Raw genomic sequence first — 18,284 nt, 5'->3', positions numbered from 1 at the left:
CACACGCACACATAATCACTCACACACTCATGCACACCTAAGAGGCCATTTTACTACCGGCATGTTTTCCAGAGTGGGAAGAAAACCCAGAACCCAGAGGAAACCCATGAGCAACTCATGAAGAGCATTGCTCAGATATTCCAGAATTTGTCTCATTAGATTGCCTCTTTTTGTAAAATAATTAAAAAAAAAAGAACACTTGGTTTATTGTAGACAGGAATAGGAATATGATCCTTTATTCCTTACTCAATTTTATCCAGGCATGTCTGCAAGTTTAGTGCATTCCAACCACAATACCTCCATCCGTTTCCTTAATTGTGGCTTTGTGGGGAATGAACTCACAACATAAAAGTTTTCCTTCTTAACTGATTTGACAGGATGATGTATAACTATCTGAAAAGTAGGGATAATAATAAAATAAAATGACTCTATGTGTAATGTCATATATTTTTGGACATATTTTAATACATATTACTGTTAATAAAAACGCATGGGCTTATTTCAATGTACTTATATGGTAGTCTAATTGAGTATTAAACATGCCTTGTCTTGTGCAATCAGTTTAAAGCCTTAAAGTGGTGTCCTTTCATCAAGGAAAATAGAAACACTGTGTTTCATAGATTACATAGACAGAAGAAGAAGAAGACTAACCCTGCTGTTTAATGCTGACTGTCTCGCTAGAGACATGCTGCTAGCCGCTGTTGCCGTTTCTGGCAGGTTTGTTGATGTTTTCTTGCTAATGGTGGTCTATTATCCATAATTATTTTACTGGCAAAAGCAAAAAATATTTACTTTTGTGTTTTTATTTCTGATGTGTGCCATTGCGTTAATTAACACAATTATTACACAAAATACAACGGCAGTATCTATTATTTTGTCATTAAACCTTTGTAAGAAAATTAAACATTAGGTAAAATGGTCAATTCCTTATTATTATTATTATTATTATTATTATTATTATTATTGTTGTTGTTGTTGTTATTATTATTATTATTATATACAATTATATTTTCTGTAGAAATATTGATGATTAAAACAACAGCAGAAAGCTGACAAAAGTGAGATATGTCATACTGCACACATCATAGTATTACATTGATCATTATAATATATTAGATATATAATAGATTATATTATATTGTCCTGAAAAAAAATATTTAGATTTTTTTCTTTTTTATCAAATTAGGACTTTTATATATATTTAATATATTGTATATATATTATGTATATATACATGTATGTAATATATATATATATATATATATATAGTTAATTAGTAATTTTGTATTATTACAAAATTATTATTATTAGTATTATTATTATTAGTATTATTAGTATTATTATTATTATTATTAACTGCAACAACAATCATCATCATCATCATCTAATTAAAAAAAAAATAGGTTATTTTAATGGAATGTGAAAATTTGTATCTCAAACCCTTTTTTCAAACCTTCTGTTTAGTATGTATTTGTTTTTTTAATTGCCTTATGGTTTTAACTCCATTTCTTTTAATAAAGAAGATCAATTGCAGTGATCTGTAAGATGTGTAAGAGAATAAGTTTATAACTGTCTACAAGAGGATGATTTGTATTTTGATAATTATTTTTTCCAACGCTGCTCAATATCAGGGCTTTTTTTGGCATGTGGCTGGAACACATCAGGCTTTATAGAGGTTCAGGGACATATTAGAGAGCAGGCTATTGAAAAGAGTCGTTCGGGTTCAAAAACCATGCACTTCTGACTCCCCTTCTTCATGGTAATTGTCAGCTTATGTGGGTCTCAAGCCACATCTCACCTACACCTAACATATGTATGTTGTACCATCTGACTTGTCTGATGTTTGCATGTAATATCCATGTTATTCCTTTTCATCACAAACAAATAATTTAAATACTTATGAGCATTTAGCCAATATAAAGTTTAAGCATCATCATAGTGCACTGATCAGTGCTTCTGTACCGGTGCTGCCTGCTGCAGAGACTTTTACCTCCCTCTACACGTGCATGTGTATAGGTCATGCCTCCATCAAGCTGCCAAGCCACCTGGAGCAGGTATTATTTGTGTTTATGTGCCAGGAGACACTTAAAGCATAGTCACTCTGTCTAGCACCAACACGTCCATCTGGGTGTATTTCAGACTCGACTAGCTGATGGAGGCCAAGTGAAGGCAAGAGTGAAGTGCCTGGAAAAAATTCCTCAATCACACCTTCTCATCATGCACACAGGAGCTCTTTCCTTCACTGCCTGACAAGCAATAATAACCACATGTGTCCTCAGAAAAATGTGATTCAGAATTTTTTTTTTTTTTTTTAAATATTTTTCTCTTAGACCTTTTTAGAATGGATTATAATGGATATTTTCAAAGCACATTCCTCACTCAAAATTAAACATTTTCTCCCAGATTTGGTAGTGATTGACAGACAGTCAGATATATTGTGGCATGGATTCTGTAAGTTGCATAAGTTGCAAGGTGGGACCTGCATGGATATACAGCACATGCCACAGATGCTCCATTAGATCTGGGAATTTGCAAATCAACACCTTGAACTCTTTGTCATGTTCCTCAAACCATTCCTGAACTGTTTTTGCACTGTGGCAGGGAACATTACTCGGAGCATTATACTGCCTCTGCTGGCTTACCTTCTTCCCATAGTGCATCCTGGTGCCATTTCTTCCCCAGGTAAGCGACACACTCACACTCAGCCGTCCACATGATGTAAAAGAAAATGTGATTCATCAGACCAGACTCCTTCTTTCATTGCTCGATGGTTCACTTCTGATGCTCATGTAGGTGCTTTTGTCAATGGACCGGGGTCAGCATGGGCACTCTGTCTGGTCTGGTCTGTCACAAGCTGTGATGCACTGTGTTCTAACACCTTTCTACCAGAGGCCATTAACTTTATCAGCACTTTGTGCTACAGTAGATCTTCTGTCGGATCGCACCCGATGAGCTAGCTTTCATTCCCTATGCACATCACTGAGCCTTTGGTGCCCATGACACTTTAACTGTGTTTCTTTGGCCCACTTTGGGTTAGTACTAACCACTGCATGTTTTGGAGATGCTCTGACCCAGTCATCTAGAGATCACTACTTGGCCATTGTCAAAGTCAGCACTTGGTGGTGCTCACTGCTGCTGCCCACATGGACTACCTAGAGATATGTGGGTCTGCTGTGCTTCGAGACTTTGCATAAAACTGCTGTTCCAGGGGACAGTTTTGCACTTGGGTGTCCATCACTGAACAAATAAATTGATATAGATTATTCACAACATAATAAGCTTAAGCATATATTTACACACTCTCTGGTGTCTCCCAGATGAGGATGGCTTCCCTTTTGAGTCTGGTTCCTCTCATGGTTTATTCCTCATATTGTCTCAGGAAATTTTTCCTTTCCACCATTACCTCAGGCTTGTTCATTAGGGATAAAAACAATTTTTTTTTACAACCGTAGTCATTCTGAATTTCTGATTTCTGTAAAGCTGTTTTTAGACAATGTTCATTATTAAAAGTGTTATACAAATAAAATTGAATTGAAAGTCGCTCAGATATATATATATATATATATATATATATATATATATATATATATATATATATATATATATATATATTATAATATATATATTATGAGAGAAGGAGAGAGAGAGAGAAGAGAGAGAGAGAAAGAGAGAAAGCGAGTTTTGTTTATATCTGCTGATGACACATGTGCTAATAAAATACGAATGAAGCTTCTTCAAACACATGGCGGATCAGTATTTCCTTCCTGCTGATTTGAAAAGACAGCAGACAGCACGGAAAAGCAAATAATAATTTCCATCCCAATGAGTAAAAATAATTAATATGAGTTAGTGCTGATAAACATATTAATATTAATATAAACATATTGTGTTGAGCTGTGGAAAACAATTCTATCTGAAGTGTTAAATTAATTATAATGTATTGATTTATTGAATTATTTGATTATTCATAATGTTTCAGCTGAACATAATGGTTAATATACCTTAATCAGGAATATTAACAAAAACATCTATAACGACAAAAACAACTGCAATGAAAATAAATGAATAAATAAATAAAAATATTTTCCCTGTACAGATTTCTGCACTTGTAAAATCCTTCATATTTCTGTCAATCCATATTTATAACAGATTCTGTTATTTATTCAGTGACAATTTTATAACTTTTATACAGTATAATAATTTATAAATTTTATTATTCGATGCTGTCTTAGATAACTTAGATAACTTAGATAACAAGTTATAACGAAAGACTTTTATTTTTTTCCTGAATACCAAACATTTTCAAATAAAAAATAAATAAAATCTAACCAAAGAATAACTGAGTGCACTGAGATGTTTATTATTATTATTATTATTATTATTATTATTATTATTATTAAATGTTTACTGGTTTAAAAAATGTTGGAAATTACTTATATACCATACCACATATTCACACTTAATACAAGCACTCTCTTGGAGAAATATCAAAGCCCTCTTTGATTTTTTTTAAAAAGTTTTGAAGGTCAGTCACGTGCAGCAGCCTTTAATAAATTTTCATAACTTTTTAGGTTTCAATTTACACTTGATAATTTGTTTCTTTATAATAGGATTAAAATATTTAATATTATTTTTTACTTTTACAACATATGTATGCAATATTAAATTATATTTTATATTATATATTTTTTTATTTATATTTTATAAAATTATATTTTATTTTAAAGCATTAAATTCAATTTGAAAATAATGATTTTTTTCTATATCTATGTCAATACGATATTTCTCCATTCTTATTATTTCTTAATTATATAAGAACTTATATACTATACCACATGTATTTCTCCTTCTACAAAAAGTAACGTGTGTGAAAAGTCATACTAATTGCTTCTGCAGCGAGAGGAAGGAATAAAATAAAGCAGTAAATGGTAACAGGACACAGCCACTTTTCCACCACATATGTAAAAGGTTTCTTGGAAATCGAATTAAGGTAGCGCGGATCTTTAAAAGCAGTCTACTGCGTGCATATATGAAATGGCTTTACTTGAACTAATAGCGACAAAGAACATGTTATGAATCATTGCTGTTGGAAGAATAATAAAGTAAGTCACCCTCATGCTGGCTCAATGGATGGAAAGCTTAAAACTGTTGAAGTTAAGCCAGCGCTAGAACTGAATGTACCCACCCAAAAAAAAAAAAAAAATTCGAGCTCTGGTAACAGAATTCATTGTAGACTCATGGCAACTGAAAATAAAGTGTGATTTAATTATTGAGACAAGCTCCGGCAGGTAGAGCAGTCGAAAAGTTTATATTACACTGTGTAAGAAAATGTTTTGCTATGAATGTTGAATGACCTTTTAAAACGGTTCTCTTTTCAGGATGACTGTTGCGTAGCGACCGGGAGGAAAGCATGTCCACCTTCTGCTTTGCTGTATAAGAAAAATCTACGGATGCTTTTTAATTGGACATGAGATCTGAACATGTTTCTTGTATTGCTTTTTATTCCACTAGTTGACTTGACAAGATATTCTACAGGAATTGTCATGATTAAGAGCAATCCGCTCGTCAGATATATGAAGTAAGAAAAGCTGTTAGAAGTTCTGACCCTACCTGCACCCTGGATCTAGTCTTATTTGCTATTTCACACACACCAAGTTCAAAAAGATGAGACATTATAAAGCTTGAGTACAGGTCTGAGCTTTCTTTCTGTGTTATGTCATATTCATTTGATCATTATAAAGCCTTACACATTTAAGATGAGACATTTTCAAGCTTGAGTGTAGGTCTGTGCTTTTCGATTGATTTTATCCAATCAGAGGCAAGAAGTTAAATGTAGTAAAGACAATCTTTTTTCAAGATTTTTGAGTAAACTGTATCAATAGCATGTCTTCTCTTAATGTGGTCTTAATGAAAAATATGAAGCAAAAACAAAACAAAACCAGATATTGTTTTCTCTTTCTGAAATGGAAACATGCGAGGAAGCCTTGAACTCCACCCACCAGCCACAACTACGTCATATCATACGATATATATCCCTGATAAGCTAGCTTCCTGAGGTGAATGACATGTGCCAGTATGATAAACTTTATAAAAAATGCCTTAGCAGGCTGCAAACAAATGAAACCACATTGTATTTGTTATAATATTTACAACTGAAAAAAAGCAGTGCTTCTAGATGACTTGCATTCATGAAATTTTTTCCATTCCCTTCTCTTATTAAACATAGATTTATAGAGGAAACACAGAGGAAGCACATCAGTATGGATTAACATAATAAACATTTAGGATTTAAATAATAAATACCAGTTTCAACACAAGTCCAATTCTTGATTAAACAATCCCAGTGAAATAAATACTGAATTGAACAAAAAAACAAAACAAAAGTTTTAAATGATTCATTATGCACATTTGTGCATAGTAAATTCAGGGAAGCCTCATTTCAAAGAATAAAAATGCATATTTTTTTGGAAAAGTTCCAGGACAAAAACAAGTACTTATAAAGTATCCGCAATTAACTGACAAAAACCTGATTGTAATATTCATTATTTAAATAAATATATGAATGAAAAATATTCCACCTGCAGTGCCTTGCTTTTAGAGTAGTGACTGCAAGGGTCCGGATTGTGGTTATGTTACAGTTAGATGGAGATACACCTGAATTTAGACTTTTGCTTCTGTATCTGTACCTGTGATTGAGATTTGCGTCGCTGTTTTGCTGCTGTTACACGCGTTTACGGTATATCACATCGCTTGGAGATTTTAGGTTCGGATCACGGCTCCGAGAAGAAGGGATTTTGTGCTCAGTGCCTCATTGTTTGTTCCTTCCTGCGTGAGTCATTAAGCTGTGGCATTGTGCTTTCCTCCTCATTACAAGCCACAAGTTGACATCTGCCCTCTGGATTAAATGAATCACAATGATTCCAGTCCCGCTGCATGAAAGTTTGCCCTTAGTTTTCTGCACTGCCCTCTTTTCGTGCACCAAATTGACAATTTGTCATGTTTGAGAAAGCTTGCTTGTGTATAATGGGAAGTTGTTCATGCAGCCGGTTGCGTACTTTCTGTTTGCGTGTGTATCTTTCACGCATCTGCCAAGGACATTTCAGGTACGTCTACACAAACAAAACATTTGTATCATTTGGAAATGTATTCTATCTCCTGGGAGATGTTTTCCATTGAAATGCTATCCACCGTGTTTGGAGTGCAGAAAGAAGAGCAGGCTATCACACAGTGACTCATCCACCTTGGTTCGAATGCATAGTTGTGACCTGAGTCACAGCAGTCACACCCCTCCATGAGTCACCCAGTTTACGCCCTCCACAACAGTCACTCTACCAGTTTCTCATCTACCTCTTCCACCATCTCTTTGGACCCACATACACAAATCTCTCTTCTTCTTCTTTTTTAGTTCATTCTTTCTGGCAGCATTTCACACGGAAATCTTTTGCTTGAACAGAATTTCCTTGCGCACACATTCACTTGAACAATGTCCAAAGAAAGTCATGAAGCTAATTCTATACAAGGAAATTTACTCTACATGATTATGCATAATTATTTACGTGAGTATACGTAACATACGTGACTATGCACAATTATTTACTTATTATTCTTATTATGTAATAAAGCAAAATTCTTATTTTGCTTAACAGATACGGAATTGGCGGAGTGGAATTTTCTGATATGAACACATGCAAATAACATTAGTGAAGTTATTTGCATGAAGAAAGCAGATTTGATGCTTTGTTTTACATAGTGTAACGTACAAATGCCACCGTCTCTCACATTTATTCCTTCTTAATTCATTCTGTCTGGGAGATTTTCTGTGTCTGGATTCATGTGGGAGGACATCCGACGTAACAGATAGTAAAAAAAAAAAAAAAAAAAAAAAATTCTGTTGAACTACGCTTGCATACAATGCAGGAAAAGAAAACAAATTCCCTGTAGAGACACACCTATCCTGCAATGACTAATAGCGTGCAGAAAGTCATGCTAGCTTTGATGCGCAAGCCTTGATCTAAGTCTTAAGTCTGCAATAATGACTTGAGAGCATTCAAGAGAGGACATGGGTTGTGTCTGTCTTCACCCAAAGGAAGAATGGCTTGCACGTCTTCTTTGCGCTCACGTTGCATTCTGCGTTTAAGCGGGAAAAAAAACAAAAAACGGACCATACCCACTTTTTGATGAGTTTCCCAGCTGTAGCTTGGCATCACAGCCACTTTAGCACATAGATGGCGAGAAATCACGCAGGGAAAAAGAGCAAGCAGGGTCATGATAAATGGGTCAGTTTCTCCATCTGTTCTGCCGCTAAGTAGCTCATTTTCTATTTTGCCCTCCTGGTTTCCCGGCAGAACTACTGTAAATGTAATTGAGACCTTGGAAAACCACACATTATGCCATTTGAAAAAACCTCAGCGAAAAGATATATACGGTTGCTTATTCTTGCTAATCAACATTGATATGCACAACTGAAAGAAATAAAGGGGTGAATTGGGAAAACTGATCTCCGGCCATTAAGAATTAGCTGCTGACTCCGAATAATGCCGCTCTTTGTGATATTTTTACATTTCAGGGTCACACGCACATGATTCATCACTTACCAAAACACTGATACCTTTTATACACATTGAAAACCTACAGAGAGCATCCGATTTTTTTGTAAGCAGTTTAGTATTTCAAAGATTTGCATGAGGACAAACTGTGCCCACAATACATCAGGAACACCTGTTTGATTTGAAGTTAGCAAGGACTCTGCTTCAGCAATGGGCAAACGGATAAACGGGATCACCCACTGCAAAGCAAGACTAGACAAGCCTTATTTAGACAGACAGTAGTCTCAGGAGCCAGATTTCTGAAGTGTCTGCTACGTACAGAATGTGGGCAAGAACCACATACTTACACAGTTACCTTTGTAAATCAACTCTTCAAAAAAACAAAAATTACACATCAAAACAGCCTTATAACTGTAGAAATATGATACCATGAGGTGTGTCCAATCCGGTGATTAAAAACTGTACCAAAAATCTTCGTAATTTTGTTTGGTCCCACTTTATATTAAATATGTCTTATGACTGTGTAGTTACCACATAAACCACAGAGCCAACAATAAGTCAACTAGTGCCAACTGTTTCAGATGGGTCACAGAAGGACATTTCTGACTATACAGATGTTTGGAGAGCCAATTCGAACCTTAAAAAAATACTGAAACCTGTGATGAGAACAGATCAAAGTCCCCGTGAAGGGCATGAACAATTATCTACCATTTGAGAAGTCTTCGACATAACTGTAGTCACCATAACAATTTTTTCACAGATATTGTATTTCAGCAATATCAGTGTGCACCCTGAGCTGTGATGATGTTATCCAGGAGCAGGTCATGCAGGAGTTTCCTATGGGTTCTTTCAGATTTCCGCCCACTTCCCAAAAAACATATTAGTAGCTGGATTGGCAAAAAAAAAAAAAAAAGTTTCTACGGGTGAATGAGCGTGTGAATGTGTGCGCAAGAACTGGTGTGTATTCCCGCTCTGTGCCCATTTTTCAAAGGATAGGCAACAGGATAAAATGGTTACTGAATGAGTGTTCTACAATCTGCCATCTGTTTGTGAGTAGGGTAATACTAGCTGATCTTAAAACAGGATGAGGGAATAAGCATTGTGCAATAGACAGGATATGGGTGGCGAAAAAAGAGCAGATCTCCCTATAAATCTTCTCTGTCGAGTGTATGATGTACAATTTTGTAGCCCTGGTGATCAGGCAATCAGTGTGTGAGAGGAAGTAGTGCAACACCATATATTTTTGGACCGCCAGAGGAGGAAAATTCCATGTGTATCACCCAGCATGGGTATTAATGCCCTCCAGAAGCATGGGCCCAGAGTGCTAAAAGTGGCACTTCTGAACGTGGTCATATCTAGTGCAAATGATTTACAGAATGTGTTGGAACATTACTCCCATTGAGAGCTTGGGTGTGAATGGAAAACTCCCAGTATGATACATGTCGGATTTTTGAAGTTTGAAGTGGTTGAAATCGTCCAGGAGGAGTGTCGGTGTGATGGGCGTGTGCGTGGCAGGAATGTAATTTGGAGGGGATGCTGGAACTGCTCATCTCTTCCTCACTCTAACACACATTGACACAGAGAGGAGCATCGGGCTCTGTTTTCTGTTAGTATATTGAAACAGTGTATAAATTGTGTATGTGTTACTCTCTTGGAGTCTTTTTATAGGGACATTTCACCGGCCCTCAAGAAGAAACAAATTTCTTTAAAAAACGAGAGCCAAAAAATCAGCGTGATTACCCGGTTTTAGCTGGAGATATACCAGAGGTTACCTATAATAACAAAGATCATTATTAAAAAGTCAATAAACATAATAATAGTACACATGTATTTGTGCGTGCATGGAAAGACTCTAATGGTTCCACTGCATCTTTAAAACTGGCAGTCCTCCTGGATCCCCAATTAAGAGGAAATGAAGGAGCAGTCGTGATGTGTGTGGCTGGTCCAACGACATAATAAGGACAGTGATGTATCACAGATATGGCACATTATTCAACTCTCAGGCAGGAAGAAACCTTTTTGGAGCTGATTTCACTTTGCTATCCACCGACTGATATGATAATACACATGAGAACCCGAACCAGGGCTTTTTTTTTTTTCTTTTTTTTTGTGGAAAGCTTTTATAAACACAAGCTGTTGGGAAGCATTGCAGTAAAGAAACCCTTCGTGTGAGCATTGCACAAAAGGCAACAAATGAGAGTCATTAAAACTGCAACTGAAATTATATGTTGTGGTCAGATGAGACTACAATGGTCATGCACACCATCGGTATGTTTGGTGACAAAGCAGAACTGAACACAATGAAAAGCATTTGATAATCACTGTAAAATATTTCATGATTCGGATCTGTTTTGTGGCTGGTGCTTCATGGGCTCTTGTGAATATTAATGGCATTGTGTAGCAGGATATTTCAAACCAAAAACCTGGATGCCTCTGCCAGGGGGAGAAGTCTCCACAGACAGGGCTCTCAAAACATACTTTGAAAGCAACACAAAAGAAAAAGCTATGTTCTTCAGTGAGAGCAAAAACCTGAAAATATGAATATGATACAAAAAGCTTTAAATGTTTTAAAGGAACCGAACACAGAGAACAGAGCTTTACAACCTTCTTATATATTAGAGGAAGAAATAGAGAGAATCAGTGCACATATAAATAACTTTATAAAATAGCTTTTTAATTGCATGTTGCTAATGTTTTGTAGAAATAAGCAATGCACTAGTTAAATCTATATCTATAATTTTAATGGTTAATAATATTCAAAGATAAAGGTATGTAAAGGTAAAAAAGGTTAAGCCTTACAGATCAGACTGTAGAGATGATAATTGATTATGGATGTCGGAGAGTAGTCAGACATCCATGTGAAAGCTCACACTACGAATCTCCTATTTAACTCACTCGACACTTGTCCATGCCTCAGATCACACGCTGTGTACCACCGGCATAGTGCAACTCAATCCTCCATGTTTACTCTCCGTTGCCTTCATAAGGCCCTTGACAATGTTTCCTCCCCCTTTCCCACCAGAGCTGGATCCCTGCTCCAAAACCGCAGGATGACTCACGAGCATGGAAATGAGTAGGGGACACAAACCCAAATGAAGTGGGGGGAAGTGCTCTTGAGCAGAGGTGGATACGTTCTTCTCAACGCTTCAGTAGAAAACCTACAACAAAAACAACCTCATTTGAAAAAAAGAAAAAGAAAAGCGGGGGAGAGAGAGAGAGAGAGAGAGAGAGTGCACTAACTAGAAGGTTTTTTTTTGCTTGATCATAATCTTAGATATGCCTTTCCCCTGTGACTCATTAATTCATGTCAAAGATTCATGCCAAAGCTCATATTTCAAACCCACTTAGTGCTTTCAGGACAACTACATATTAATATCCTTTGAAGTAAGGTACTGTGCAAAAACTATAGCGTGCAAATAGTGTACCGCTTTACAGTGCTCTCCCTTAACTGTATAACGTAGCTTTTCATTAAGGAGCCTTTTAAATAATATTTTATCACAGTAATGTATATTATTTACGTGTATAATCATTATACTTGAATCATGATAGTAGTTTAATATAGTGATCAGTCATTTTGAGTAATGACTATATAGGATAAGATTTGGATAATTACTGCTTAGGTAGTAAGTTTTAGTAAGTCCTGAAGCATTAATCATGGAACTGTATATGATCTGTCGTCTGTATTAGTGTGTCAGTAGAAATGAGTCAGTTTTATTGTAGTAAGGTAATAGTGTTTGTATGTTGCTAAAGTATTACATTATACATTAACAGATCTCTCGTTGCCACGGCCCAGGGTTCAATTCCTGGGCAGGGCACCACCCAAGCCATTGAAGTGCCAGTCCCAAGCATAAAAATGGGAGGGTTGCGACAGGAAGGGCATTCGGGGTAAAACCTGTGCCAAATTGTGCGGATCAATTGATCCACTACAAACAGCAGACCCTGCCATTGCACAGGACAAATACTAGGATAAAAAAATAAATAAATAAATACATTAACAGATCACCTTTCAGATGCAAACATATTCTGTGGATGTAGACCATAATTATACAACAGGTTTGTACAAAAACTGTGGTCGGTTCTCCGTAATGCTTGGAACAATCAGTCAAATGAACCAACTGTACTTTTAAAGGCAAGAAATGATTCCACCCAATATTGCCTTTGTTTCCTGCTATTTCTTGGATTTGTTATTTTTACAAACTACACTGAAAAAAATGATTCATTGAATTTACTCAATTTTTTTAAGTTAAGTGGTTGCAATCAATTTATTTTAGCTACAATTAAATAAATAAATTAAGTTCACTGACTTTGAACTAAATTTATTTATTTAAATGTAGCTAAAATAAATTGATTGCAACCACTTAACTTAAAAAAATTGAGAAAATTCAATGAATCATTTTTTTCAGTGTACATTATTACTGTTTCACTATTTTTTTAAAATTTCTTTTACATATATGCAGACAAAACTGTGTGACATTAAAATGGGTGAATTTTCATTGCTCCAAAAAACGTCAGATTTCAAGTCAAGTCAAGAAGTTTTATGGTTATTTCAGCCAGTAAAATGAAACATGGTTCCTCTAGGACCATGGTGCTATATAAAATGCAGAGCTACAAGAGACAACACAGAACTGTCCATTACTACATAGAGTGCATGTGTGCAAACATTACAAGACAGTGACAGACAGACAGACAGACAGAACAATACGAATAGTTTTGATGGTTTTGAGAGCGCTGACCGTTACACAGTTCTGTAATGAGGAAAATGCAATAATAATATCCTAAACAGTTACCAGAACATGAGCTAGGGTACGTGAAGGGTCAAAATTATGGTTGTGTAAAATACAAATGTATATCCACAGAGTGCTGTATCAACTCAACTAACAAACAAAAGCGAAATCTTTGGAAATTCTGATGTAGTAGTAAATAGTAGTGCTAAATCTGTTCCACGGCTAATCATTTGTCACTTGCTAATTCATCTGCAAATCTTAACAAAGCCAATACCAGCCATATTATAAACTAGGGCTATATAATGATTCCATTTTCAGACACCAAGTATGTGCATGAATACATTTTTTTTAAATACTCATTGATACATACACTATATTGCCAAAAGTATTCGCTCACCCATCCAAATAATCAGAATCAGGTGTTCCAATCACTTCCATGGCCACAGGTGTATAAAATCAAGCACCTAGGCATGCAGACTGTTTTACAAACATTTGTGAAAGAATGGGTCGCTCTCAGGAGATCAGTGAATTCCAGCGTGGAACTGTGATAGGATGCCACCTGTGCAACAAATCCAGTTGTGAAATTTCCTCGCTCCTAAATATTCCACAGTCAACTGTCAGCTGTATTATAAGAATGTGGAAGTGTTTGGGAACGACAGCAACTCAGCCACGAAGTGGTAGGCCACGTAAACTGATGGAGCGGGGTCAGCGGATGCTGAGGCGCATAGTGCAAAGAGGTCGCCAACTTTCTGCAGAGTCAATCGCTACAGACCTCCAAACTTCATGTGGCCTTCAGATTAGCTCAAGAACAGTGTGCAGAGAGCTTCATGGAATGGGTTTCCATGGCCGAGCAGCTGCATCCAAGCCATACATCACCAAGTGCAATGCAAAGCGTCGGATGCAGTGGTGTAAAGCACGCCGCCACTGGACTCTAGAGCAGTGGAGACGCGTTCTCTGGAGTGACGAATCGCGCTTCTCCATCTGGCAATCTGATGGATGAGTCTGGGTTTGGCGGTCGCCAGGAGAACGGTACTTGTCTGACTGCATTGTGCCAAGTGTAAAGTTTGGTGGAGGGGGGATTATGGTGTGGGGTTGTTTTTCAGGAGCTGGGCTTGGCCCCTTAGTTCCAGTGAAAGGAACTCTGAATGCTTCAGCATACCAAGACATTTTGGACAATTCCATGCTCCCAACTTTGTGGGAACAGTTTGGAGCTGGCCCCTTCCTCTTCCAACATGACTGTGCACCAGTGACCAAAGCAAGGTCCATAAAGACATGGATGACAGAGTCTGGTGTGGAGGAACTTGACTGGCCTGCACAGAGTCCTGACCTCAACCCGATAGAACACCTTTGGGATGAATTAGAGCGGAGACTGAGAGCCAGGCCTTCTCGTCCAACATCAGTGTGTGACCTCACAAATGCGCTTCTGGAAGAATGGTCAAAAATTCCCATAAACACACTCCTAAACCTTGTGGACAGCCTTCCCAGAAGAGTTGAAGCTGTTATAGCTGCAAAGGGTGGACCGACGTCATATTGAAACCTATGGATTAGGAATGGGATGTCACTTAAGTTCATATGCGAGTCAAGGCAGGTGAGCGAATACTTTTGGCAATATAGTGTATATCCACTCATACTGAAATGAATAGCCTGCTTCTGTGTCCCTCAAAGTACAAAGTGCAGTCCAGGATAGTCAAGAAAACAAAAAAAAAAGTTTTGTTTTGTTTCAAGCATATTTATGGAAGAGGAAAACAGAGCTAAGCATCTTTTCCATACACAGACAAATGAAAACCAGTTGAAAGTAAACATAAAAAATTCCAAACATTTTATTCACAAAATTTGTCATGTTCCTCTTTTTTTCGGTGTACATCATATTTTTGTCATAATATTTCTTGAAAAAAAAAAAAAGGATAGCATATTTCGTTTCAAACAAGTGGTTTAGACCTGGAATAGAAACAGTGAAATAAAATGGAGATTTTCCCGAAACCCAGAAACTGAGAACTCTATTTTTGGTGAAAATGTTACTTACAAGAAAACATTTCAAGTTTATTTATTATAAAGTACATTTTATTCTTGCTTCCAGTCTCGTGTATATGGTTCATTCATCACTACCCTGACAACACAGCAGGATAATAAATAAACATCCAGCACCATTATTTGAGCCAGACCTCCCAACCACTCAGAGGTTAACTGTTATATTGTACATTTGCATTAATAAATCACAAATCTAGAGACAAATGATGGCTGCAGAGGCAAATCATGCTGTTCTGCAAAATGTCAGTCCTTAGTTAATCAGAGTGCATTTAAATAGTTCCAACAGTAAAATATACTATATTAAATACACTATATTAATACTGCCTAAAGGCTCTCAGAGGTCTTCCTTCTTCGAGGCATGGACTCCACAAGGTCCACAAGGTCCATGTCCACTGCTGCAGAATTTTCCGCTGCACTCTCAGGTTGCAAATCTCGTGTTCTACTTCATCTAAATGTTTCTCTAATGGATTCAGATCTTGTGCCTGAGGAGGCCTCTGAAGTACACTGAAGTAAACTCCCTGTCATGTTCATGTAACCATTAAGACTAATTGAGTTTTGTGGTATGGCGCATTATGTGATGTTGGATGTAACTATTATAGGATGGGTAAATTCTGGCCATAAAGGGGTTTTTGTGGTCAGCAACAATGCTTAGGTATTCTTTGGCAAGCAAACAATGCTTGATTCATAGTAAGGGGCCCAAGATCTTGTTTCCATCACCATTACACCACCAACACCATCACCAGCAGCAGTCTGCTGTGTGTTATGAGATGCTTTTCTGCTCACCACGGTTGTAAAAAGTGGTGATTTGAGTTAGTGTAGACTTTTTGTCAGCTGAGACAAGTTTGGACACTTTCCTCTGACCACTCCTTAGTTAAGATTTAATTCATTCCTGTTCATGTTCATTCATATTCATTCATGTTCAAGCTCTCTATGTCATGTTTCACAACCTCGTAGAAAATAGTCTGTGTATTTGCAGTTGTTTGCATTTTTCTAATTAGTCTACTTAGCCTATAAAATGAAGCAGTGAACTGTTACTGGGAAATAAATTCTGCTAACAATGTCAGCTACTTTTTAACTGTGTCTGTGTGACTGTAAAACACAATAAACTGGGTTTTGTAAAATGACACTGGAGTTTATTCCAAACCCCTATGTTAAAGGCACACACTTTGGAGAGCTTGGTTTTCAGCAGAAATAAGACAATCGTGATCACTTCAGAAATAACTGCGGCCTTTGTCTGATGGTTAAGCTACTCCTTTTTTCTTTGCCTTTTCTGATTTCTTTTGTGTTCCATGGTATTTTCTGCTTTTGTGCTAGGCTTGCATGTGATCTGTTTGTGATCTGACCTCTGCTGTGGACCATGATTTTTGGCAATGCCTGAATAAAATAACTTCCAACTCCGTCTGGCTGCCATATGTTACAGACAGCCACTTCCCTAAACATCGGGACCCACTCAAATCCACAATTAATACCATGACTGATTCTTTAGCTACTGATAGCAAGTATCCTGCCATATGGAAGCGAGGGAAGTATGTGGTACAACCATATGACAACAAAATGTCTTTAGCTAAATGTATTTCCTTCAGTTGCACTGCTGCTTAAATGACAAATTAACAGGTCATTGAGGACATTAACCGAGCTCCTGACAGGAGTCTTTTTTGTATAAGCTGCTGATCAAGTGCTTGATTTTTTCAGTCATGGTTAGTCATTTAAAATAGCAGGGAATCTGATAGCAACAACCTGTTAGTTACATAAAGTAGGACACATAAATAAGGACAGTGTGAGGGGAAAATACAAAATAAGGACAGTGTGAGGGGAAAATACAAAATAAGGACAGTGTGAGGGGAAAATACAAAATAAGGACAGTATGTGGGGAAAATACAAACACAGATTGTCAGTTCAGTCCAGCTAACAAACAAGAGATAACCTTGGAAACCCAAGGATGAATTCATTTTAAAATTCCTACAAATTTGCAGTACTGTAAATTACATCCAACCGTATCAAAGTTATTATATTTATTAGTGAAATCATATAGTCGGTAGCCCATTTAAATGGTCTCTTGAACTGAATGTGTTTAATCCAAACCCTGAAAACAAGCAGACCTTCAAGTAATCTCAGTTTAAATATAATGTGTTCTGTTGCAAGGTTCAGGAAGAAACACAATCTCATTCTCATCAAAAGTGAAAATATTGTACGCATTTGAATTATGTTTGTGAAACCAATCCTCACTGAGTCAGACCATAGAAATGATTTTACATTCATATAAATATTTACACCATTTGGCAGAAGCTGTTAAAACTGTTGGGAAGAAATACAGCAGGAAGAGTACACTCTAGAAGAAAAAAAACAACAAGCGCTAGTTTAAAATGTCGGTCTTTATATGTCATTTTCCATTTTTTAAACCCGGCTCTAAAATATTTGAGAACCCCTGGCCTACTAACTACTACGTGACATGGAACATATTAGTTTGCTGTGTTTATATTTAAATAGTGACTATGTACTGTTCACATGTGTGTTCATGCACTCAGGCTAGTAGGCTAGCAGGCTTCTTTGTAATTGTTAGCCAGCTGATTTATTGTGAAGTGATTTAGCCAGCTATATTATTTACTGTGGATCAAGCGAGGTTGCACGGACGAAGAGCACCTTTTGTTCCATTTTGATGAAGCGCTTCTGTACAGCTAAAAAACACGGTTTCATTGTCTTCATTTTTTTCAGAGCATCCCTCACTGTCAACGACTGATTGTCAAGAACAATGTACTTAGTTAGGGCTGTTATTTACACTCACCTTTGGCTGTATGTGGACTTTTATTCTGCTAGCCAGTGTTTACTCAGAGTTGGTCACGACCATGTGCTGTTAGGAATGAACTTTTTAAGTTGAGATGTTTTATGTAACATATCGAATATATCATTAAAATGAGAATAGTTTGAGTCGCTTTAACCTAACACCACTACTGAAAAGATCAAATTAAATGAAGTGTTACACTTTAAA

The sequence above is a fragment of the Hemibagrus wyckioides genome, linkage group LG07, assembly GCF_019097595.1.
Source record: "Hemibagrus wyckioides isolate EC202008001 linkage group LG07, SWU_Hwy_1.0, whole genome shotgun sequence".
Classification (NCBI taxonomy): domain Eukaryota; kingdom Metazoa; phylum Chordata; class Actinopteri; order Siluriformes; family Bagridae; genus Hemibagrus; species Hemibagrus wyckioides.
The sequence above is the reverse complement of the archived record's forward strand: the minus strand, read 5'-3'. Positions refer to the sequence as shown.